This window comes from Coregonus clupeaformis, chromosome 7 (genome assembly GCF_020615455.1).
Source record: "Coregonus clupeaformis isolate EN_2021a chromosome 7, ASM2061545v1, whole genome shotgun sequence".
Taxonomy (NCBI): Eukaryota; Metazoa; Chordata; class Actinopteri; order Salmoniformes; family Salmonidae; genus Coregonus; species Coregonus clupeaformis.
In genome coordinates this window covers 2,974,775-2,993,936 of record NC_059198.1, presented here as the reverse complement: position 1 = coordinate 2,993,936, position 19,162 = coordinate 2,974,775, and the positions used below count along the sequence as shown (strand labels likewise).

Genomic DNA, 19,162 nt, shown 5'->3' with positions numbered 1-19,162 from the left:
TGCTTCCTTGATTTCCATAATCGAAATCTCTTCATCACACATCATTCTATCTACCTGAGATACTTTGGCACTAATTGTATCCAACACTTTTTCAACACACACTTTATCTACCTCATTCTTTTTGTAAAGATTTCTGTAAAATGATTCAACTGTATCTAAGATCTCAACAAAATCGTTTACCTTTACACCTTTTTCATCTTCCAACTCTACAATGTAACTTAGTTTGTTTTCTTTTTTCAAGCCCCAAAAAAAGGATGTACATTTCTCTCCCTCCAAAGCGTACTGTGCCCTACTCCTAACAATAGCACCCAAACATTTCTTTTTTCATAACGACCCAGCTCTGCATGGATTTTCAAATAGTTCACAACATCATAGTCTGGATCAGTATCAGCCTTTTCAAGTTCATGCAACATCCTATTTCTAAGCATTGTTTCTTTCTGCTTATCTAACCGGTTGTGATTTCTAGCATACCTAATACTCCTGTTTTTTACTTTTCCTTTCACTTCCTCCCACCATAAACACACATTCTCTTTTAACAGTACATTAGACATTTCATCATTAATACATTCAACAATTTCATTTCTATATCCTTCCTCCTTTAACAGACTGGCATTTAAACACCAGACACCTCCCCCTCTCCTCTCCACACCAAAACCCATTTGAAATGACATTACTGCGTGATCACTATATGCTGTAAAGTTATATGACATCTTCTTAACATGCTGCACCAATTCTTGTTTTGCTAGACATAAATCAATTCTGCTTTGTTTTAATTCCTTTAGCACCACCTGCCTTCTAGAAAACACTCTTCTGTTTGGATTTTCAGCCCTCCATATATCTACTAGATTCTCCTCATTCATAAGTTTCCATAATGCATTTCTAGAAGAGTCATATCTGAATCTAGCACAACTAGAGGCATCCATTCTACTACACCTCACATTAAAGTCTCCTATCAGTATACAGTTTTCTGAGCACAGTGTTTTTAAGTTGTGAAACATTTCTCTCCTTTCAGATTCAATGTTTGAAGCATAAACATTGATTAAACGAAAAACTACATTTTGCACTTCAAATTCAATTGCAATAAGTCTGCCATCATTGTCAGCATATATTTGTTTTACATTTTGAACCACATCGTTTTTTATCAAAATAGTCACACCACATGTTTTATCACTTCCATGACTACAAAAAAATTAAATCAGACCATTTACTCTTAATCTCCTGTATTTTGGAATCTGTCCAATTGGTCTCTTGAAAACACAACATGTCTGCCTTAACAGACACTAAAACCTGCTCAAATTTGCTCATGTTTCTCAAACTGTTACCATTTAGGGATGCGACTGTAATCATTATTAATGTGTGCAGAGGTATAATCAGAGCAAAACAAGTCCTTTCAAAACCTACTTTTTCTTTTTTCCAAATCCCATCATCTCCCTAGTTTTCGACAATGACCTCTTATTTTTTGCAAACAACTGATGATCCTCACTATCTATTTCATCCTCCGTCTCCTGATTTGGAGCGGCAGGGAAGCCTTTTGAAAAGTGCGCTTTAACAGTGCCAGTGACTTCAGTGGACCCAGCTCGCTCTTTGGTGTAATTTTTACACACGCTTGAAACTGGCTCAGGCACCTGAGAAGCACCTTGCACCATCTCTACCTGTGTATGTATTTCACCCATCATGTGCTGCTGTTCCACCTTGTCAGCAGCAGAGACCAAAACTGCGTCTCGTGTTTTGCCAGAAGACATTACAGGCTCTTCAGGCATATCTGCCACTGTCTCTGCAGTCACACTCCCCATGTCACTCTCTTTTTCTCCCTCCATAGACACACTCCCCTCCTCTTCCTCAGAAGTGAGGTCCATTGTTTGCAAAAGTAAGTGATCTTTTCCCTTCTTACAGCTACATCTAACTTTCGGTCTGTCACACATTTCGCACACATTACCTATGTTCAAACATTCTCTGGCATAATGCCCTTGTTCACTACATTTATGGCAAGTGAATTCCGGACATTCCTTAAGTATGTGCCCCGGCTGAATACATAGTCTACATACCTTCACTTGATTGTCATGGATTACACGAAAATATTCAAATCCCTCGACAGTGTTAAATTTGGTAGAATATGGCAAGGATTGCACATTGTCTGTGAACTTCACCTTGCAAAATCTCGTCCCGTCTACAATGTCTGTTCCTGGCCACATCCTCCTCTTGATTGGCGTGGTCGCCTTCACTTTCCAGCCTCTTAGTTTCTCATTTATCTCCCCATCTGTAATGTATGCAGGCAAGTTCAAAAAGAACACCACAAGCTCATCGTTCCCTAGCTCTTTAGCCATGATTTGACAGTTCTTTATCTTTAGCCCGTCCATTAGTCTTTCTTTTCCCTTTACATGAGACATTGTTATTTCATACTTATTTCCGTCTCTCATTCTACATCCAAGTATTGTTCCACAAACTTCCCTTATTCCTCTCAGCAATTCCATCGTTGTTATTTTCCCTTCTCCAATTATTTCCACGTTCACCGTCAGTTCCTTCTCATACTTTCTTTTCTTCAGTTCTTCATTTGAAATTCTGATTTCACTGTTGTCCTTTCTCGTCGTCATTTGTATTCTTGATGTTGACGCCATGTTGTCCATCCGGTTATTTTAATAAATATCCCCCAAACAGCTCACGCCGATGGGGGATAATAACAAAAAAGTTTCAAAGAAAATCAACTACAATCACACACAAACTTTCAAACTTATAAATCAAATAAACCTCCAAAAAACGATATCCTCTCTCAAGCACTCAGACACCTGCCGCTCATCCAATTCCTGAAATTCCAAAAAGGGGCGTATTCAGGCTGGTATGGCCGTAAGCGAGGAAACAACTCTTGGTACACTATATAAAGTCAATGTGTCACTCACTCTGAAAGGGACACGGACAAATATCCACTTGTGCTTACATTTCCAGGCTATGTTTATGAGTCTTGTATGGGGGGTTGGGAAAGAGGCCATATCCTATGTTGACTTATGACAACTTCATGGACTAGGGCCCTTTAAAATAGGCGTTGCGGACGGAATCCAGACATTAAACCGAAATTCAACAATATTCAAAAATGTATTGAACTTAGTAAGAAATCAACTAAATCTATTCAACTTGTTAGAAAATGCATTCATTTGCCTAAGTGAATCATAAGACATGAACAAAATGATTCAGGTGATTCGTATTTCCATAAAACTTTCTGAAACGGCACAGGAATGCCCCTGTCTGTGTGCCGTGCGCGCGTATGTCTACACTTTGTGTAGCCGTTAGCGATGATGCTAATGATAACCTTCTTCTGGTAGGGAAGGTATGGCTTTCCCCAAAACCTTCTCAAGTAAATGTGAACTTCAAAGTAGCCTATGCCTGCCTGGCAGAATTATACCGTGATAATTTGCATCAATCCAGTGGCTATTTGTTTGACAAACTCTACAATCACATGAGCGCTACAGCAACACCGCTTAACCAAACAAAAATATCTTCTTCTTCTTCTTCTTCAATGAGGTTTAACTAAGGTTGGCATCCAATGTGTTGCATTACCGCCACCTACTAGACTGGAGCACAACTCCCTTATCTTTTTCTTGAAAAATAAAATAACCTACCATCTAACACTACACTCACGAATTCAGAAATATTACTAATAATTAACCCCACCCTTCTCCACTATTTAAATATATTTACTATTACCTCATGCCCTCAACCTGAAATGATGGGACATCGCCACTTAACACTCCCTGTAACTCTTCTGATGTCAAGTCTCGCACACCCAAATACCTCTCTGCAGCTGCCACCACAACCTCCATTTTTCTTCGACTTGGGTTCCATCCCTGCAGTATAATTAATAACCATTGCTATAAACGCTAAAAATCCAATCTTACTGAAACATATATCACTTTTTTGCCTATCCCTCTGTACTGGTACATATCTCCTACTCTCACCACTCCCCCCCTTGACCCCTCTTCCTCTACTTTCTTCACTGCCTCCGCATATTAAAGGTCTCTTCCTGGTGCACGCTTGAATTTAAAGGTAACTACACCCCAAAATCTAAATGTCTTCAATTTTTCCAAGACCTCAAAAATGGTCTCCTGATAGAGTTGAAACATTGTTGTGGACATAGAACATCCAACTGTGCTGTTTTTTCTATTAAAAAGGTGTACTTTTGAGAGCGAAAACCTGCAAAAACAGGGACAAACGGTCAACAGGGAAATCTAAAAGAAGAAAAGGGATCTTGGGAAAAAACGGAATGAGGCAAAACATCCAAGGGATTTTATAGTGCCCTAATGGACTACAGACATTGACAGTCTCCTAGACTAAAAACAAAGGCTGAATGTACTGCCTACATTTTGAGGGAAACACACTGTCCATTATTTAATTTGATCAGGGCAGGGCAGGCAGTGCAGCACATACAAACTGCATTTAGTCCAATAGAAATACATGATATTATTAGGGTGATAAATAAAAGGCAGTTGCTCCATGACACCAGAGTACACCCTACTGGAACAAAATGCTTACAGCACCTGGTATTCCCAGGCGGTCTCCCATCCAAGTACTAACCAGGCCCAACCCTGCTTAGCTTCCGAGATCAGACGAGATCGGGCGTATTCAGGCTGGTATGGCCGTAAGCGAGGAAACAACTCTTGGTACACTATATAAAGTCAATGTGTCACTCACTCTGAAAGGGACACGGACAAATATCCACTTGTGCTTACATTTCCAGGCTATGTTTATGAGTCTTGTATGGGGTGGTGGGGGGGGGTTGGGAAAGAGGCCATATCCTATGTTGACTTATGACAACTTCATGGACTAGGGCCCTTTAAAATAGGCGTTGCGGACGGAATCCAGACATTAAACCGAAATTCAACAATATTCAAAAATGTATTGAACTTAGTAAGAAATCAACTAAATCTATTCAACTTGTTAGAAAATGCATTCATTTGCCTAAGTGAATCATAAGACATGAACAAAATGCATCAGGTGATTCGTATTTCCATAAAACTTTCTGAAACGGCACAGGAATGCCCCTGTCTGTGTGCCGTGCGCGCGTATGTCTACACTTTGTGTAGCCGTTAGCGATGATGCTAATGATAACCTTCTTCTGGTAGGGAAGGTATGGCTTTCCCCAAAACCTTCTCAAGTAAATGTGAACTTCAAAGTAGCCTATGCCTGCCTGGCAGAATTATACCGTGATAATTTGCATCAATCCAGTGGCTATTTGTTTGACAAACTCTACAATCACATGAGCGCTACAGCAACACCGCTTAACCAAACAAAAATATCTTCTTCTTCTTCTTCTTCAATGAGGTTTAACTAAGGTTGGCATCCAATGTGTTGCATTACCGCCACCTACTAGACTGGAGCACAACTCCCTTATCTTTTTCTTGAAAAATAAAATAACCTACCATCTAACACTACACTCACGAATTCAGAAATATTACTAATAATTAACCCCACCCTTCTCCACTATTTAAATATATTTACTATTACCTCATGCCCTCAACCTGAAATGATGGGACATCGCCACTTAACACTCCCTGTAACTCTTCTGATGTCAAGTCTCGCACACCCAAATACCTCTCTGCAGCTGCCACCACAACCTCCATTTTTCTTCGACTTGGGTTCCATCCCTGCAGTATAATTAATAACCATTGCTATAAACGCTAAAAATCCAATCTTACTGAAACATATATCACTTTTTTGCCTATCCCTCTGTACTGGTACATATCTCCTACTCTCACCACTCCCCCCCTTGACCCCTCTTCCTCTACTTTCTTCACTGCCTCCGCATATTAAAGGTCTCTTCCTGGTGCACGCTTGAATTTAAAGGTAACTACACCCCAAAATCTAAATGTCTTCAATTTTTCCAAGACCTCAAAAATGGTCTCCTGATAGAGTTGAAACATTGTTGTGGACATAGAACATCCAACTGTGCTGTTTTTTCTATTAAAAAGGTGTACTTTTGAGAGCGAAAACCTGCAAAAACAGGGACAAACGGTCAACAGGGAAATCTAAAAGAAGAAAAGGGATCTTGGGAAAAAACGGAATGAGGCAAAACATCCAAGGGATTTTATAGTGCCCTAATGGACTACAGACATTGACAGTCTCCTAGACTAAAAACAAAGGCTGAATGTACTGCCTACATTTTGAGGGAAACGCACTGTCCATTATTTAATTTGATCAGGGCAGGGCAGGCAGTGCAGCACATACAAACTGCATTTAGTCCAATAGAAATACATGATATGATTAGGGTGATAAATAAAAGGCAATTGCTCCATGACACAAGAGTACACCCTACTGGAAGAAAATGCTTACAGCACCTGGTATTCCCAGGCGGTCTCCCATCCAAGTACTAACCAGGCCCGACCCTGCTTAGCTTCCGAGATCGGACGAGATCGGGCGTATTCAGGCTGGTATGGCCGTAAGCGAGGAAACAACTCTTGGTACACTATATAAAGTCAATGTGTCACTCACTCTGAAAGGGACACGGACAAATATCCACTTGTGCTTACATTTCCAGGCTATGTTTATGAGTCTTGTATGGGGGGGGGGGGGGGTTGGGAAAGAGGCCATATCCTATGTTGACTTATGACAACTTCATGGACTAGGGCCCTTTAAAATAGGCGTTGCGGACGGAATCCAGACATTAAACCGAAATTCAACAATATTCAAAAATGTATTGAACTTAGTAAGAAATCAACTAAATCTATTCAACTTGTTAGAAAATGCATTCATTTGCCTAAGTGAATCATAAGACATGAACAAAATGCATCAGGTGATTCGTATTTCCATAAAACTTTCTGAAACGGCACAGGAATGCCCCTGTCTGTGTGCCGTGCGCGCGTATGTCTACACTTTGTGTAGCCGTTAGCGATGATGCTAATGATAACCTTCTTCTGGTAGGGAAGGTATGGCTTTCCCCAAAACCTTCTCAAGTAAATGTGAACTTCAAAGTAGCCTATGCCTGCCTGGCAGAATTATACCGTGATAATTTGCATCAATCCAGTGGCTATTTGTTTGACAAACTCTACAATCACATGAGCGCTACAGCAACACCGCTTAACCAAACAAAAATATCTTCTTCTTCTTCTTCTTCTTCAATGAGGTTTAACTAAGGTTGGCATCCAATGTGTTGCATTACCGCCACCTACTAGACTGGAGCACAACTCCCTTATCTTTTTCTTGAAAAATAAAATAACCTACCATCTAACACTACACTCACGAATTCAGAAATATTACTAATAATTAACCCCACCCTTCTCCACTATTTAAATATATTTACTATTACCTCATGCCCTCAACCTGAAATGATGGGACATCGCCACTTAACACTCCCTGTAACTCTTCTGATGTCAAGTCTCGCACACCCAAATACCTCTCTGCAGCTGCCACCACAACCTCAATTTTTCTTCGACTTGGGTTCCATCCCTGCAGTATAATTAATAACCATTGCTATAAACGCTAAAAATCCAATCTTACTGAAACATATATCACTTTTTTGCCTATCCCTCTGTACTGGTACATATCTCCTACTCTCACCACTCCCCCCCTTGACCCCTCTTCCTCTACTTTCTTCACTGCCTCCGCATATTAAAGGTCTCTTCATGGTGCACGCTTGAATTTAAAGGTAACTACACCCCAAAATCTAAATGTCTTCAATTTTTCCAAGACCTCAAAAATGGTCTCCTGATAGAGTTGAAACATTGTTGTGGACATAGAACATCCAACTGTGCTGTTTTTTCTATTAAAAAGGTGTACTTTTGAGAGCGAAAACCTGCAAAAACAGGGACAAACGGTCAACAGGGAAATCTAAAAGAAGAAAAGGGATCTTGGGAAAAAACGGAATGAGGCAAAACATCCAAGGGATTTTATAGTGCCCTAATGGACTACAGACATTGACAGTCTCCTAGACTAAAAACAAAGGCTGAATGTACTGCCTACATTTTGAGGGAAACGCACTGTCCATTATTTAATTTGATCAGGGCAGGGCAGGCAGTGCAGCACATACAAACTGCATTTAGTCCAATAGAAATACATGATATGATTAGGGTGATAAATAAAAGGCAATTGCTCCATGACACAAGAGTACACCCTACTGGAAGAAAATGCTTACAGCACCTGGTATTCCCAGGCGGTCTCCCATCCAAGTACTAACCAGGCCCGACCCTGCTTAGCTTCCGAGATCGGACGAGATCGGGCGTATTCAGGCTGGTATGGCCGTAAGCGAGGAAACAACTCTTAGTACACTATATAAAGGCAATGTGTCACTCACTCTGAAAGGGACACGGACAAATATCCACTTGGCTTACATTTCCAGGCTATGTTTATGAGTCTTGTATGGGGGGTTGGGAAAGAGGCCATATCCTATGTTGACTTATGACAACTTCATGGACTAGGGACCTTTAAAATAGGCGTTGCGGACGGAATTCAGACATTAAACCGAAATTCAACAATATTCAAAAATGTATTGAACTTAGTAAGAAATCAACTAAATCTATTCAACTTGTTAGAAAATGCATTCATTTGCCTAAGTGAATCATAAGACATGAACAAAATGCATCAGTGATTCGCAGAGCTGCCAACTCTCACGCTTTCGCCTTGTGACACACGTTTTGGCCTGTTTTCACACGTACTCACGCCACACATCAAATTTCTCACGCAAAAAAAATCTGCCGAGACTCGTTCGTTCCTTTTTTCAAACTCCCCGATGGTAGATGGCGCTGATGAGCGCCACTGAACCATATGCGCTGCACCCCGAAGTTAGCGACAGAAGAAGAGATACTATTGCCGCGAAAGACAACAGGAGAAGAAATGGTCACTACCTCAAGAAGTCTGATAAGAAGCTGAGCTGAGACTAGGTATGTAACAATGAAATGTCGTCCAATTGAGTACTCACTCTCTTAAACTTTAAATCTTGAAATAAATTATTTGTTTGTGCGTGCGTGTGAACATGATTTAGTGTGGTGAATGTATTCCAAAGAATTTAACATAAATACAGGAAATGTGTGCAATAGAAGTGTACCTGCTGTTCTTCTAAGCCACCGTACCAACTTTCCCTTCTTTCAACTTGCTGCTTCAGAGAGAGCAGTCATCAATATTTTTGTTACATGATGAGGTGGGATTGGATTTTGCTGTTTTTTTTCCATTCTGTGTTTCTTGCTGATATCTGCAGGGATCCTCTAAAACAGGTTTCACCTACTATTTTTGTAAATGTCTGTTATAGATGGTGAAATTCGAACGCAAGCTATGTTCCAAGTTTATGGTTCCAGCAGCTCTGCAGTGCCATGAGGAGCCTTGTGAAATTGCCTTTAAAGAAAAGGCAAACCATTTACCAGGTTAGTATTTGACTATTATTATGATCAAACACTGTGATATGTGATATTTAGCCTTGTACCTTATACCGATATGCTGTATCTGTGACAGGAAGAAAGTTGAACATTGGGTTCACAACCAGGGCTAAACTTAACAGATTACTCGACGAGGGTGACATCACACCACAGCAGGTGGATTCATTCCATGAAGCTGTGTTGTGTTTCCTGACAAGTGCTGTGGACTATGCACTTAAGAAGCTGCCACTGGAAGAGCCACTGATCAAGCACGCACAATTTGTAGATGTACGGCAGAGGGCTGAAAGTGACATCGAAGATGTCCTGTACTTTGTTGAAAGGTTAGTTTTTTTTCTCTAATTATTGTCTATCATCTTAGCTAAAATACCCTGTGTTTTATGATGAGGTGTGTTCACTCCTAAACTGCACATGAGATATTGTTATGTGGCTTCTCCTCAAAGATGTGTATGAACTGCTGCTGGTTGATGACTATATACCTAAAACGTAACAACTTGTAACTCTACTTTCATAAATAGGTTTCCCCATCTCCTCCCATACCATGGGCCAGAGGAGCATGACCTTCTGGGTGAGGAGTTTCTAAATTATCAGACCATGCCAATGATATCCCTGCAGGACCAAACTGAAATGGAAAGCTTCTGGGCTGAAATGGCAACCCGGAAGCATAAGGTAAATTTTTTTTCATTTTTTGTCTTTCCTTTTGGCAGGTGTGGCTTGGCTACATCTGTTGCTTAAAATTGTTGCATGCATATGTGTCATGCATGTTGCAAATTATGCATGTTTTTATCTGAACTTTGTTAATGGATCAACCTACAGTATACTTACAGTATTAATCAATCAAAAATCAAGGTATGTTTTTCCATTGTGTTTTGGTGCATTTTCCATAGGTGACAGGAGCCAAAGAATTCAAGAGGCTTGCTGCCGTCGCCAAGCTTGTCCTGCTGTTGCCCCATGCAAACGCAGATGCTGAGAGGGTGTTTTCAGTTGTGGGACTGAACAAAACCAAGAGAAGAAACAGCCTAGCATTGGATGGCACCCCTGTCCTCAATAATGACCATAAAGATGGCCAATCTGGAGCCCTGCTTCAAATGGGAGCCCCCCTCCGATATCATCAAGGCCTCCAAGAAGGCCACAGGCCAGTATAACCATGCCGACAGATCATAGACAAGAGGCTCATTTGAGATGAGCCCGGTCTGCGCAGAATCGATCACCGGCGATCACCGCCCAATGCATGCTGGTTAGATTTGTGTCCGACTTGATCCCGACTTTCTCTGACGTCATGCACACGTGGGCAACGATAACCTCATGAGATCAAGGCGGCCGCAGTTCTGAGACGCAGGCAGTGCAATTGCTTTTCACCGACTGCAGGACCCAGGCGGACCCAGGACAAAATCTCACTACAAGGTTTTTTGAAAAGTTGGCAGGTATGGATTCGTATTTCCATAAAACTTTCTGAAACGGCACAGGAATGCCCCTGTCTGTGTGCCGTGCGCGCGTATGTCTACACTTTGTGTAGCCGTTAGCGATGTTGCTAATGATAACCTTCTTCTGGTAGGGAAGGTATGGCTTTCCCCAAAACCTTCTCAAGTAAATGTGAACTTCAAAGTAGCCTATGCCTGCCTGGCAGAATTATACCGTGATAATTTGCATCAATCCAGTGGCTATTTGTTTGACAAACTCTACAATCACATGAGCGCTACAGCAACACCGCTTAACCAAACAAAAATATCTTCTTCTTCTTCTTCAATGAGGTTTAACTAAGGTTGGCATCCAATGTGTTGCATTACCGCCACCTACTAGACTGGAGCACAACTCCCTTATCTTTTTCTTGAAAAATAAAATAACCTACCATCTTATACTACACTCACGAATTCAGAAATATTACTAATAATTAACCCCACACTTCTCCACTATTTAAATATATTTACTATTACCTCATGCCCTCAACCTGAAATGATGGGACATCGCCACTTAACACTCCCTGTAACTCTTCTGATGTCAAGTCTCGCACACCCAAATACCTCTCTGCAGCTGCCACCACAACCTCAATTTTTCTTCGACTTGGGTTCCATCCCTGCAGTATAATTAATAACCATTGCTATAAACGCTAAAAATCCAATCTTACTGAAACATATATCACTTTTTTGCCTATCCCTCTGTACTGGTACATATCTCCTACTCTCACCACTCCCCCCCTTGACCCCTCTTCCTCTACTTTCTTCACTGCCTCCGCATATTAAAGGTCTCTTCATGGTGCACGCTTGCATTTAAAGGTAACTACACCCCAAAATCTAAATGTCTTCAATTTTTCCAAGACCTCAAAAATGGTCTCCTGATAGAGTTGAAACATTGTTGTGGACATATAACATCCAATTGTGCTGTTTTTTCTATTAAAAAGGTGTACTTTTGAGAGCGAAAACCTGCAAAAACAGGGACAAACGGTCAACAGGGAAATCTAAAAGGAGAAAAGGGAACTTGGGAAAAAACGGAATGAGGCAAAACATCCAAGGGATTTTATAGTGCCCTAATGGACTACAGACATTGACAGTCTCCTAGACTAAAAACAAAGGCTGAATGTACTGCGTACATTTTGAGGGAAACGCACTGTCCATTATTTAATTTGATCAGGGCAGGGCAGGCAGTGCAGCACATACAAACTGCATTTAGTCCAATAGAAATACATGATATGATTAGGGTGATAAATAAAAGGCAGTTGCTCCATGACACAAGAGTACACCCTACTGGAACAAAATGCTTACAGCACCTGGTATTCCCAGGCGGTCTCCCATCCAAGTACTAACCAGGCCCGACCCTGCTTAGCTTCCGAGATCGGGCGTATTTTTTTAAAAATATTTTATTATGAAAACCAGACAATTTTACATCATTTCAATCATCATTAAAGGGTGAACAATTCACCCTTTTACAAAATCAGAAAGAAAATACAATAAATTAACAATTAAAACACTCACCTAATCCAATTAATAATTAAACACAAATTTTCCATTTGATGAAATTCTAATAAATGTACTCCCCCACACAAATTCTTTTTCAAAGTTGCCCCCACCATATCTCTGCATTATCTCTATATTTTTCTCCAACATACTCTTAAAAAGTACCTCCACACTCACACATTTCCCTTCATAATGTCCCAAGTTCCTTCTTAGTCTTACAGCATATCGAGCATGACTTAAAACATAATTAACCAAATTAAAATTCAAAACTTTACTTTTCCCATTAATACCAAAAAGAAAAAATCTCCTCCATTCCACCCCATTAAAAATCTCCTCCCCCCCAATGTTTTCCTAAAAGCTCCTTTAAAAACTCATGAAAACCTCTTATTCTACTGCATTCAATGAAAAAGTGCATAAAGTTTTCCACCTCTATATGACAAATGTCACATTCTCTATTAATATTTCTGTTGATTTGATGTAAAACCACATTAGTAAAAATCCTATTATGTTTTATTTTAAAATCATTGTCTTCACATTCTATGGAATTCCCCTTTACATTAACATTCCTCCATATTGACTTCACATCCAAATCTACAAAAAGCTCCGACCACACTTTCTCCGAAGCAGGCACTCTTATCTCTTTTAAAATACATTTACTATAGACTGTTTTAACTTTCAAGCCTGACAAATCACGTTTCACTCCACCACTTTCAGAAAATAAAACCGGTAAACCCTGGCTCTCTTAACCGCCCCTGTATTTATTAAAACACCCCACTCCTCCGGAATGCACCCTAAAATTCTCTTATACATATTTTCTACTGTAGTTTTGCTTATTTCATCATCGACCTCAACAACATTGTCATAAATAGCTTGTACCGGTAGAAACCCCGGCCTGACCTCATATAGAATATCACCAATCTGTCTCATCCCAGCTCTCATAAAATATTTACAATACAACATTGTATTATTATATTTGATCTTTGGATTCAAAAAGATTGGCTGATTTACAATATTTTCCAAAATGTTACATTCATAAGAAATGTGTGGTAAAACCTGCCCCCAAGCCTCGAAAACTTCCTTATAAAACAAAGGTATATTTCCCAACATTTCTTGTTTTACACTCATTAATAAACCATTTTCCCCTATCCTCCCAACCTCCTGCAAATACTCTGCAAAAAACTTTTTCCACCCGTAATCTAATTCCCCATATAAATACTTCCGAACCATTTTCACTCTTATTGCTATTTTCCTCACCCTTAGATCCACTAACTTCAAGCCCCCCTCCTCATAACCCGCAATCAATGTTTTAAAAGCGATTTTCGCCCCCTTCCCATCCCATAAAAATTCAACTAAAATCTTATTCATTTCAGTTAAAACCCATTCTGGCACATCTAAGACATTCATGACGTGAATAAAAATTGACATCAGTAAAGAATTTATAACAATAACCTTCCCCTTTTAATTTTAACAACCTCCCCTTCCACATATTTACAACCTTTCTGACTTTATTTATCACCCCACTCCATGCCAAATCCCTAGCTTCTTTTTCTTTTACACCTAAAAAAACTTAAAATATTATTTGACCTCTTTAAAAGGTAAATTCCCCTCATTTACCTTCCCAATATACATTACAACAGACTTTTCCATATTAACTTTAGCTCCTGATGCTCTTCCATATACTTTAAAACCTTCTATTACCCTTTTTACACTGTCCTCATCTCTAACTGTTATAGTTGTGTCATCTGCATATTGGTGAATCAAACTAAATCCCCCCTGTGGAGTCTGTACACAATTAATACAATTATCCTTCTTAAGAAAAGCCGCTAAAGGTTCAGCTGATAAAACATACAATAAAGCAGTTAAAGGACATCCCTGTCTCACAGATCTCTCCAGAGTAAAATAATCAGTTAAAACCCCATTGCATTTCACCCTACTTTTTGCATTTCTATATAATAATTTAATCCACCCTATTATTTTATTACCAAAGCCAAATCTTTCCAAGACCCTAAACATAAAATCATGTTCTACTCTATCAAAAGCCTTATTTAAATCTATGCTTAAAACAATACCTCCTATCTTATCCCCATTCATTTTGTGTATCACGTCTCTAATCCATATTAATTGTGTCAGCTATATCTCTCCCAGGAACACTATAATTCTGTGTTGGTGCTATAATATCATGTAAAACTCTCTTCATCCTATTCGCTAAAATCTTGTAATCCACATTTAATAAACTAATTGGCCTATAATTTTCCAATTTCACCTTACTCCCTTTGTTTTTATATAAAATAGTTATCATTCCTGTCACCATAGATTCTGATACACAATCATTCTCCTCCATATAGTGATAAACCTCCAATAAAATAGGTGCTAAAAGACTTTCATACATTTTATAAAACTCTGCAATGATACCATCTACACCAGGGCTCTTATTCACCTGTAAACCCTTTATCGCATCCATAACTTCATTTACTGTAATCTTCCCATCACACATTAACTTATCTTCTCCATTAATTTTCACCTCCACACTACCTAACATCTCCTGTACACACCCCTCATCCACCTCCCCTTTTTTAAATAAGTCCTAATAAAAAATCTGCACTGTCTCTAAAATCTCTACATAATCATCTACCACTTCCCCCTTTACATTTTCAATCTGTCTAAGATATGTTCTTCTTTGAGTACTCTTCTCTAATCCAAGAAAAAAAGAAGTGCATTTCTCCCCCTCCAAAAAATAGTTTGCTTTGCTTCTTATAATGGCCCCCATACAATTATCCATGTCATATTTACTCAATTTTGCTTTCAACTCTAAAAACGTTTCTATATTATAATTAGGTTCACTGTCACACTTCCCCATTTCCTCATCCAATTTGGCTCTCAACTCATTTTCTTTTCATCCTGCCTCTCTTTTTCCTTGCATATCTTATACTAAAAACTTTAATTTTTTCCTTAACCTTGTCCCACCATAAACACTTATCCTCCCCTTTCAGCTTATCCTCCATTTCACATGTTATCAAAGATTTAAGTTGTTTACAATAATCCTCATCCCCCAAATAACTCGCATTCATACACCATGTACCACCTCCTATTCTTTCCTTGTCTAAACCCACCGAGAAATGTAAACATGCATGATCACTGACTGTTGTAAATACATACTTAACATCTTTCATACAATCCCTTAAATCTTCTTTAACTAAAATCAAATCTATTCTGGGTTGTTTTAATTCCCCTAAAACCACCTGCCTTCTAGAAAATTCTCGTTTATCGGGATTGTCATCTCTCCATATGTCAATAAGTTTTTTCTCAACCATCATTTTCTTTAAAACCCCTCTAGATGCATCATTTCTAAAAGCAGCTCCCCTTGTCATATCTAATCTGTCCAATTTCACATTAAAATCCCCCACCACGATGCAATTTCCCACACTCCATCGTCCCACTTCAACATATAAAACCTTGCGCTCTATTTCGTTATTTGGCGCATAAACATTTATAATTCTAAACTTCATATCCATATACTCAAAATCTAAAATCCTCCCATTATTATCATCATGTACATGTACCACTTTATCCACCACATCCTTTCTCACTAGAATAGCAACCCCACTAGAATTCCCTCTACCATTATTAACAAAAATAAAATCCCTCCATATTTGTTTTACTTTCAATACACAATCATTGTCCCAATGCGTCTCTTGTAGACATAAGATATCCACATCCTTCATTTGAACTATATTTTGAAATGTATCCATTGTCCTTAAACCATTTACATTTAGGGACACAAACTTAACCATTTCAAAAAATAATAAAATGAAAAGAAATACCTTCATTGTCCTCTACTTTTTGTCCTGTTTCTTTCCTCTTCTATCCTTCTTCCCCCCCCCCCCCCCGTTGCTTTCCTCTTCCTTTAGCTTTCCCTTAGTTTTTCTACCTTTACCCCTTCGTCCGTATCAGATATCTCCTCCAAGTCCATTTCGTCCAACCAACTAAAATTCTTTACTCCCACATCCGTTGTGCTCCCCGTATCTCTCTCCGTCTCTGGTATTGTCGTCAAAATCAAACTCCCTTCCATATCTTCACGCCCTGAGGTACTCGCAGGGCCTGAGCTTTCCCCCAAAATCTGCGCGTCCCCAGTGCCTCCACCCAGCCCGATTCCCCCCCCCTCCTCCTGTAAACTCCCTCTTCTCATCTCTGAGTCCAAGCTGCTCCCTATTTCGTCTGCCTTTTGCTCTATCTTCTCCCCTCTTTCTTTCTCCATCTCTCCACCTTCCTCTTTCCCATCCTCTTCTTCTCCTCCCGGTGATACATCAGCTTCCATTAAGAGGTCCTGGCTCTCCTCCTCACTTACGACCTCTCCACAAATGCACTCATCGGTTCTCTTCCGACATCCTGCGCAAACTGCCCTATCCCTCGCTCCAGCACATTCCCTCGCATAGAGTCCCTGGTTTCCGCACTTAAAACACCTAAAGTCAGGGCAGTCCTTTAAAATATGTCCAGGTTGAATACACAGGCGGCATACCCTAACCTGCTTGTCATGAATCACCCTGAAATATTCACCACCCTCCATTGTCTCGAACTTAGTGGAATACGGCAAGGACTGCACGGTGTCCGTGAACTTTACCTTACAGTATCTCGTCCCATCCACGATTTCCGTCCCCGGCCAGACTCTCCTTCTGATTTCTGAGACGGCAGCTACACCCCAGCTCCACAGTTTTTCCAGTATAGCTCCGTCCTCGATATAAAATGGCAAATTCATAAACGAGACTATGAGTTCGTTTGCCATCATGTCTCTCGCCATTACCTTCGTGTTCTTAATCATGACCCATCCATTAAACACTCTTTTCCATTTTCATCCCCCATCGTGACTTCATATTTCCTTTCTCCTTTTATTCTGCACCCCACCACCTGTCCGCACACATCTTTAATTGATCTTAGTAATTCCATCGTCGTTATCTTGTCTTCTCCCATCAATTCCACTGCCACTGTTCGTTCCTTGACGTATTTTGAGCCACCTTCAGGTCCATGTTTTGTCCGTTGTGCATTGCCTTTGTCTTTATCCGTGGGGAAGAGGCCATATCCTATGTTGACTTATGACAACTTCATGGACTAGGGCCCTTTAAAATAGGCGTTGCGGACGGAATCCAGACATTAAACCGAAATTCAACAATATTCAAAAATGTATTGAACTTAGTAGGAAATCAACTAAATCTATTCAACTTGTTAGAAAACGCATTCATTTGCCTAAGTGAATCATAAGACATGAACAAAATGCATCAGTGATTTGTATTTCCATAAAACTTTCTGAAACGGCACAGGAATGCCCCTGTCTGTGTGCCGTGCGCGCGTATGTCTACACTTTGTGTAGCCGTTAGCGATGATGCTAATGATAACCTTCTTCTGGTAGGGAAGGTATGGCTTTCCCCAAAACCTTCTCAAGTAAATGTGAACTTCAAAGTAGCCTATGCCTGCCTGGCAGAATTATACCGTGATAATTTGCATCAATCCAGTGGCCATTTGTTTGGCAAACTCTGCAATCACATGAGGGCTACAGCAACACCGCTTAACCAAACAAAGGTCTCTTCCTGGTACAAGTTTGAATTTAAGGGTAACTACACCCCAGACCTCAAAATGATCTCCCGATAGGGTTTAACATTGTTGTGGACATAGAACATCCAATTGTGCTGTTTTTCTATGAAAAGGAAACAAACAACAGCCAACAAAGTGTGAAATATATGTTTTTTTCACAGTAAAGACACCTCAAAGAATATATCATATATTTTCATATATTTTATTGGATTTTTTTTTTTTTCAGTGCAAGACAGAACAGAACATGCCACCTGTTGGCAGACAAGTGTTGGGATCTATTTTCTTATAATTAGATGTGATGCCTAGCTTAAAAATAATTAATTAATGATTAAACATAATAGGTTTGTGCTGTACTGATATAGATTGTTTAACATAACAAGCTGTGACTAATGTGAGGAACCGTTAGGGGGGAGGCTGAGATAGACTTGTGACACACACATACACACTGCCTCTTTGTTAAACCGCTCAAGGACATGTGTACTGCAACAATGAAGAAGAGGAAACTATGTCTGAGGTTGCTGACTCTCGAGACAAGTTGCAAAAACAACTAATGCCCGGCAACAGTGAAGCGCCAAGGGGCTGGGACCAGCCTGTGCGCCAACGATAGGCTGAGTAAGTTTAAACCACGCTCAGCCTCTACTCTGACAGGCCCGCTTTGAACGGGAACTATCTCTGTCAGAGTATTAAAATAATAACTTTGGGTTGGGACAGTTCGTTCTCTGTTTTGCCCTGCGAGGTGTTACAGTGAACCCGTATATACGAAAATTGCATTTACCATTTATTCGCTTGACTAATTATATTAATAAAAAAGCTGAGAATATATTCAGTGACTTAGTGTTAAATTCTGTTCTGATACCAGATTCGAATTACGCAACTTATCAATTATTTTAATACTCTGACAGAGATAGTTCCCGTTCAAAGCGGGCTTGTCGGAGTAGAGGCTGAGTGTGGTTTAAACTTACTCAGTTTTTTTTCCCAGGATTGAGGGAAATCCCCTACAGTATCAGGAAGATAGGAGCAATAAAGAAGCAAGGGACAGTCTCAAACATAAATAAGGGATGGCAATTGGATGATAAATTACCAATATTACCTAAGTGATTTTTTATTTTTTTCCCCCAGGATTGAGGGAAATCCCCTACAGTATCAGGAAGATAGGAGCAATAAAGAAGCAAGGGACAGTCTCAAACATAAATAAGGGATGGCAATTGGATGATACATTTCCAATATTACCTAAGTGATTGTTTAGGTAGGTGGTAATATTGACACATGGGCAAAACATGT

The 19,162-nt window shown here is 39.8% G+C and overlaps 3 non-coding genes across 3 annotated transcripts; all 3 read right to left on the bottom strand.

Moving 5' to 3' along the window:
• Positions 1-4,514: 4,514 nt before the first annotated feature.
• On the bottom strand, positions 4,515-4,633 carry LOC121570889. Its single transcript, XR_006001625.2, has one exon. It is a non-coding gene; the product is annotated as a 5S ribosomal RNA (ribosomal RNA).
• Positions 4,634-6,311: 1,678 nt separating this feature from the next.
• On the bottom strand, positions 6,312-6,430 carry LOC121570758. The gene has a single exon (XR_006001518.2). It is a non-coding gene; the product is annotated as a 5S ribosomal RNA (ribosomal RNA).
• Positions 6,431-8,109: 1,679 nt separating this feature from the next.
• On the bottom strand, positions 8,110-8,228 carry LOC121570892. Its single transcript, XR_006001628.2, has one exon. It is a non-coding gene; the product is annotated as a 5S ribosomal RNA (ribosomal RNA).
• Positions 8,229-19,162: the final 10,934 nt, after the last annotated feature.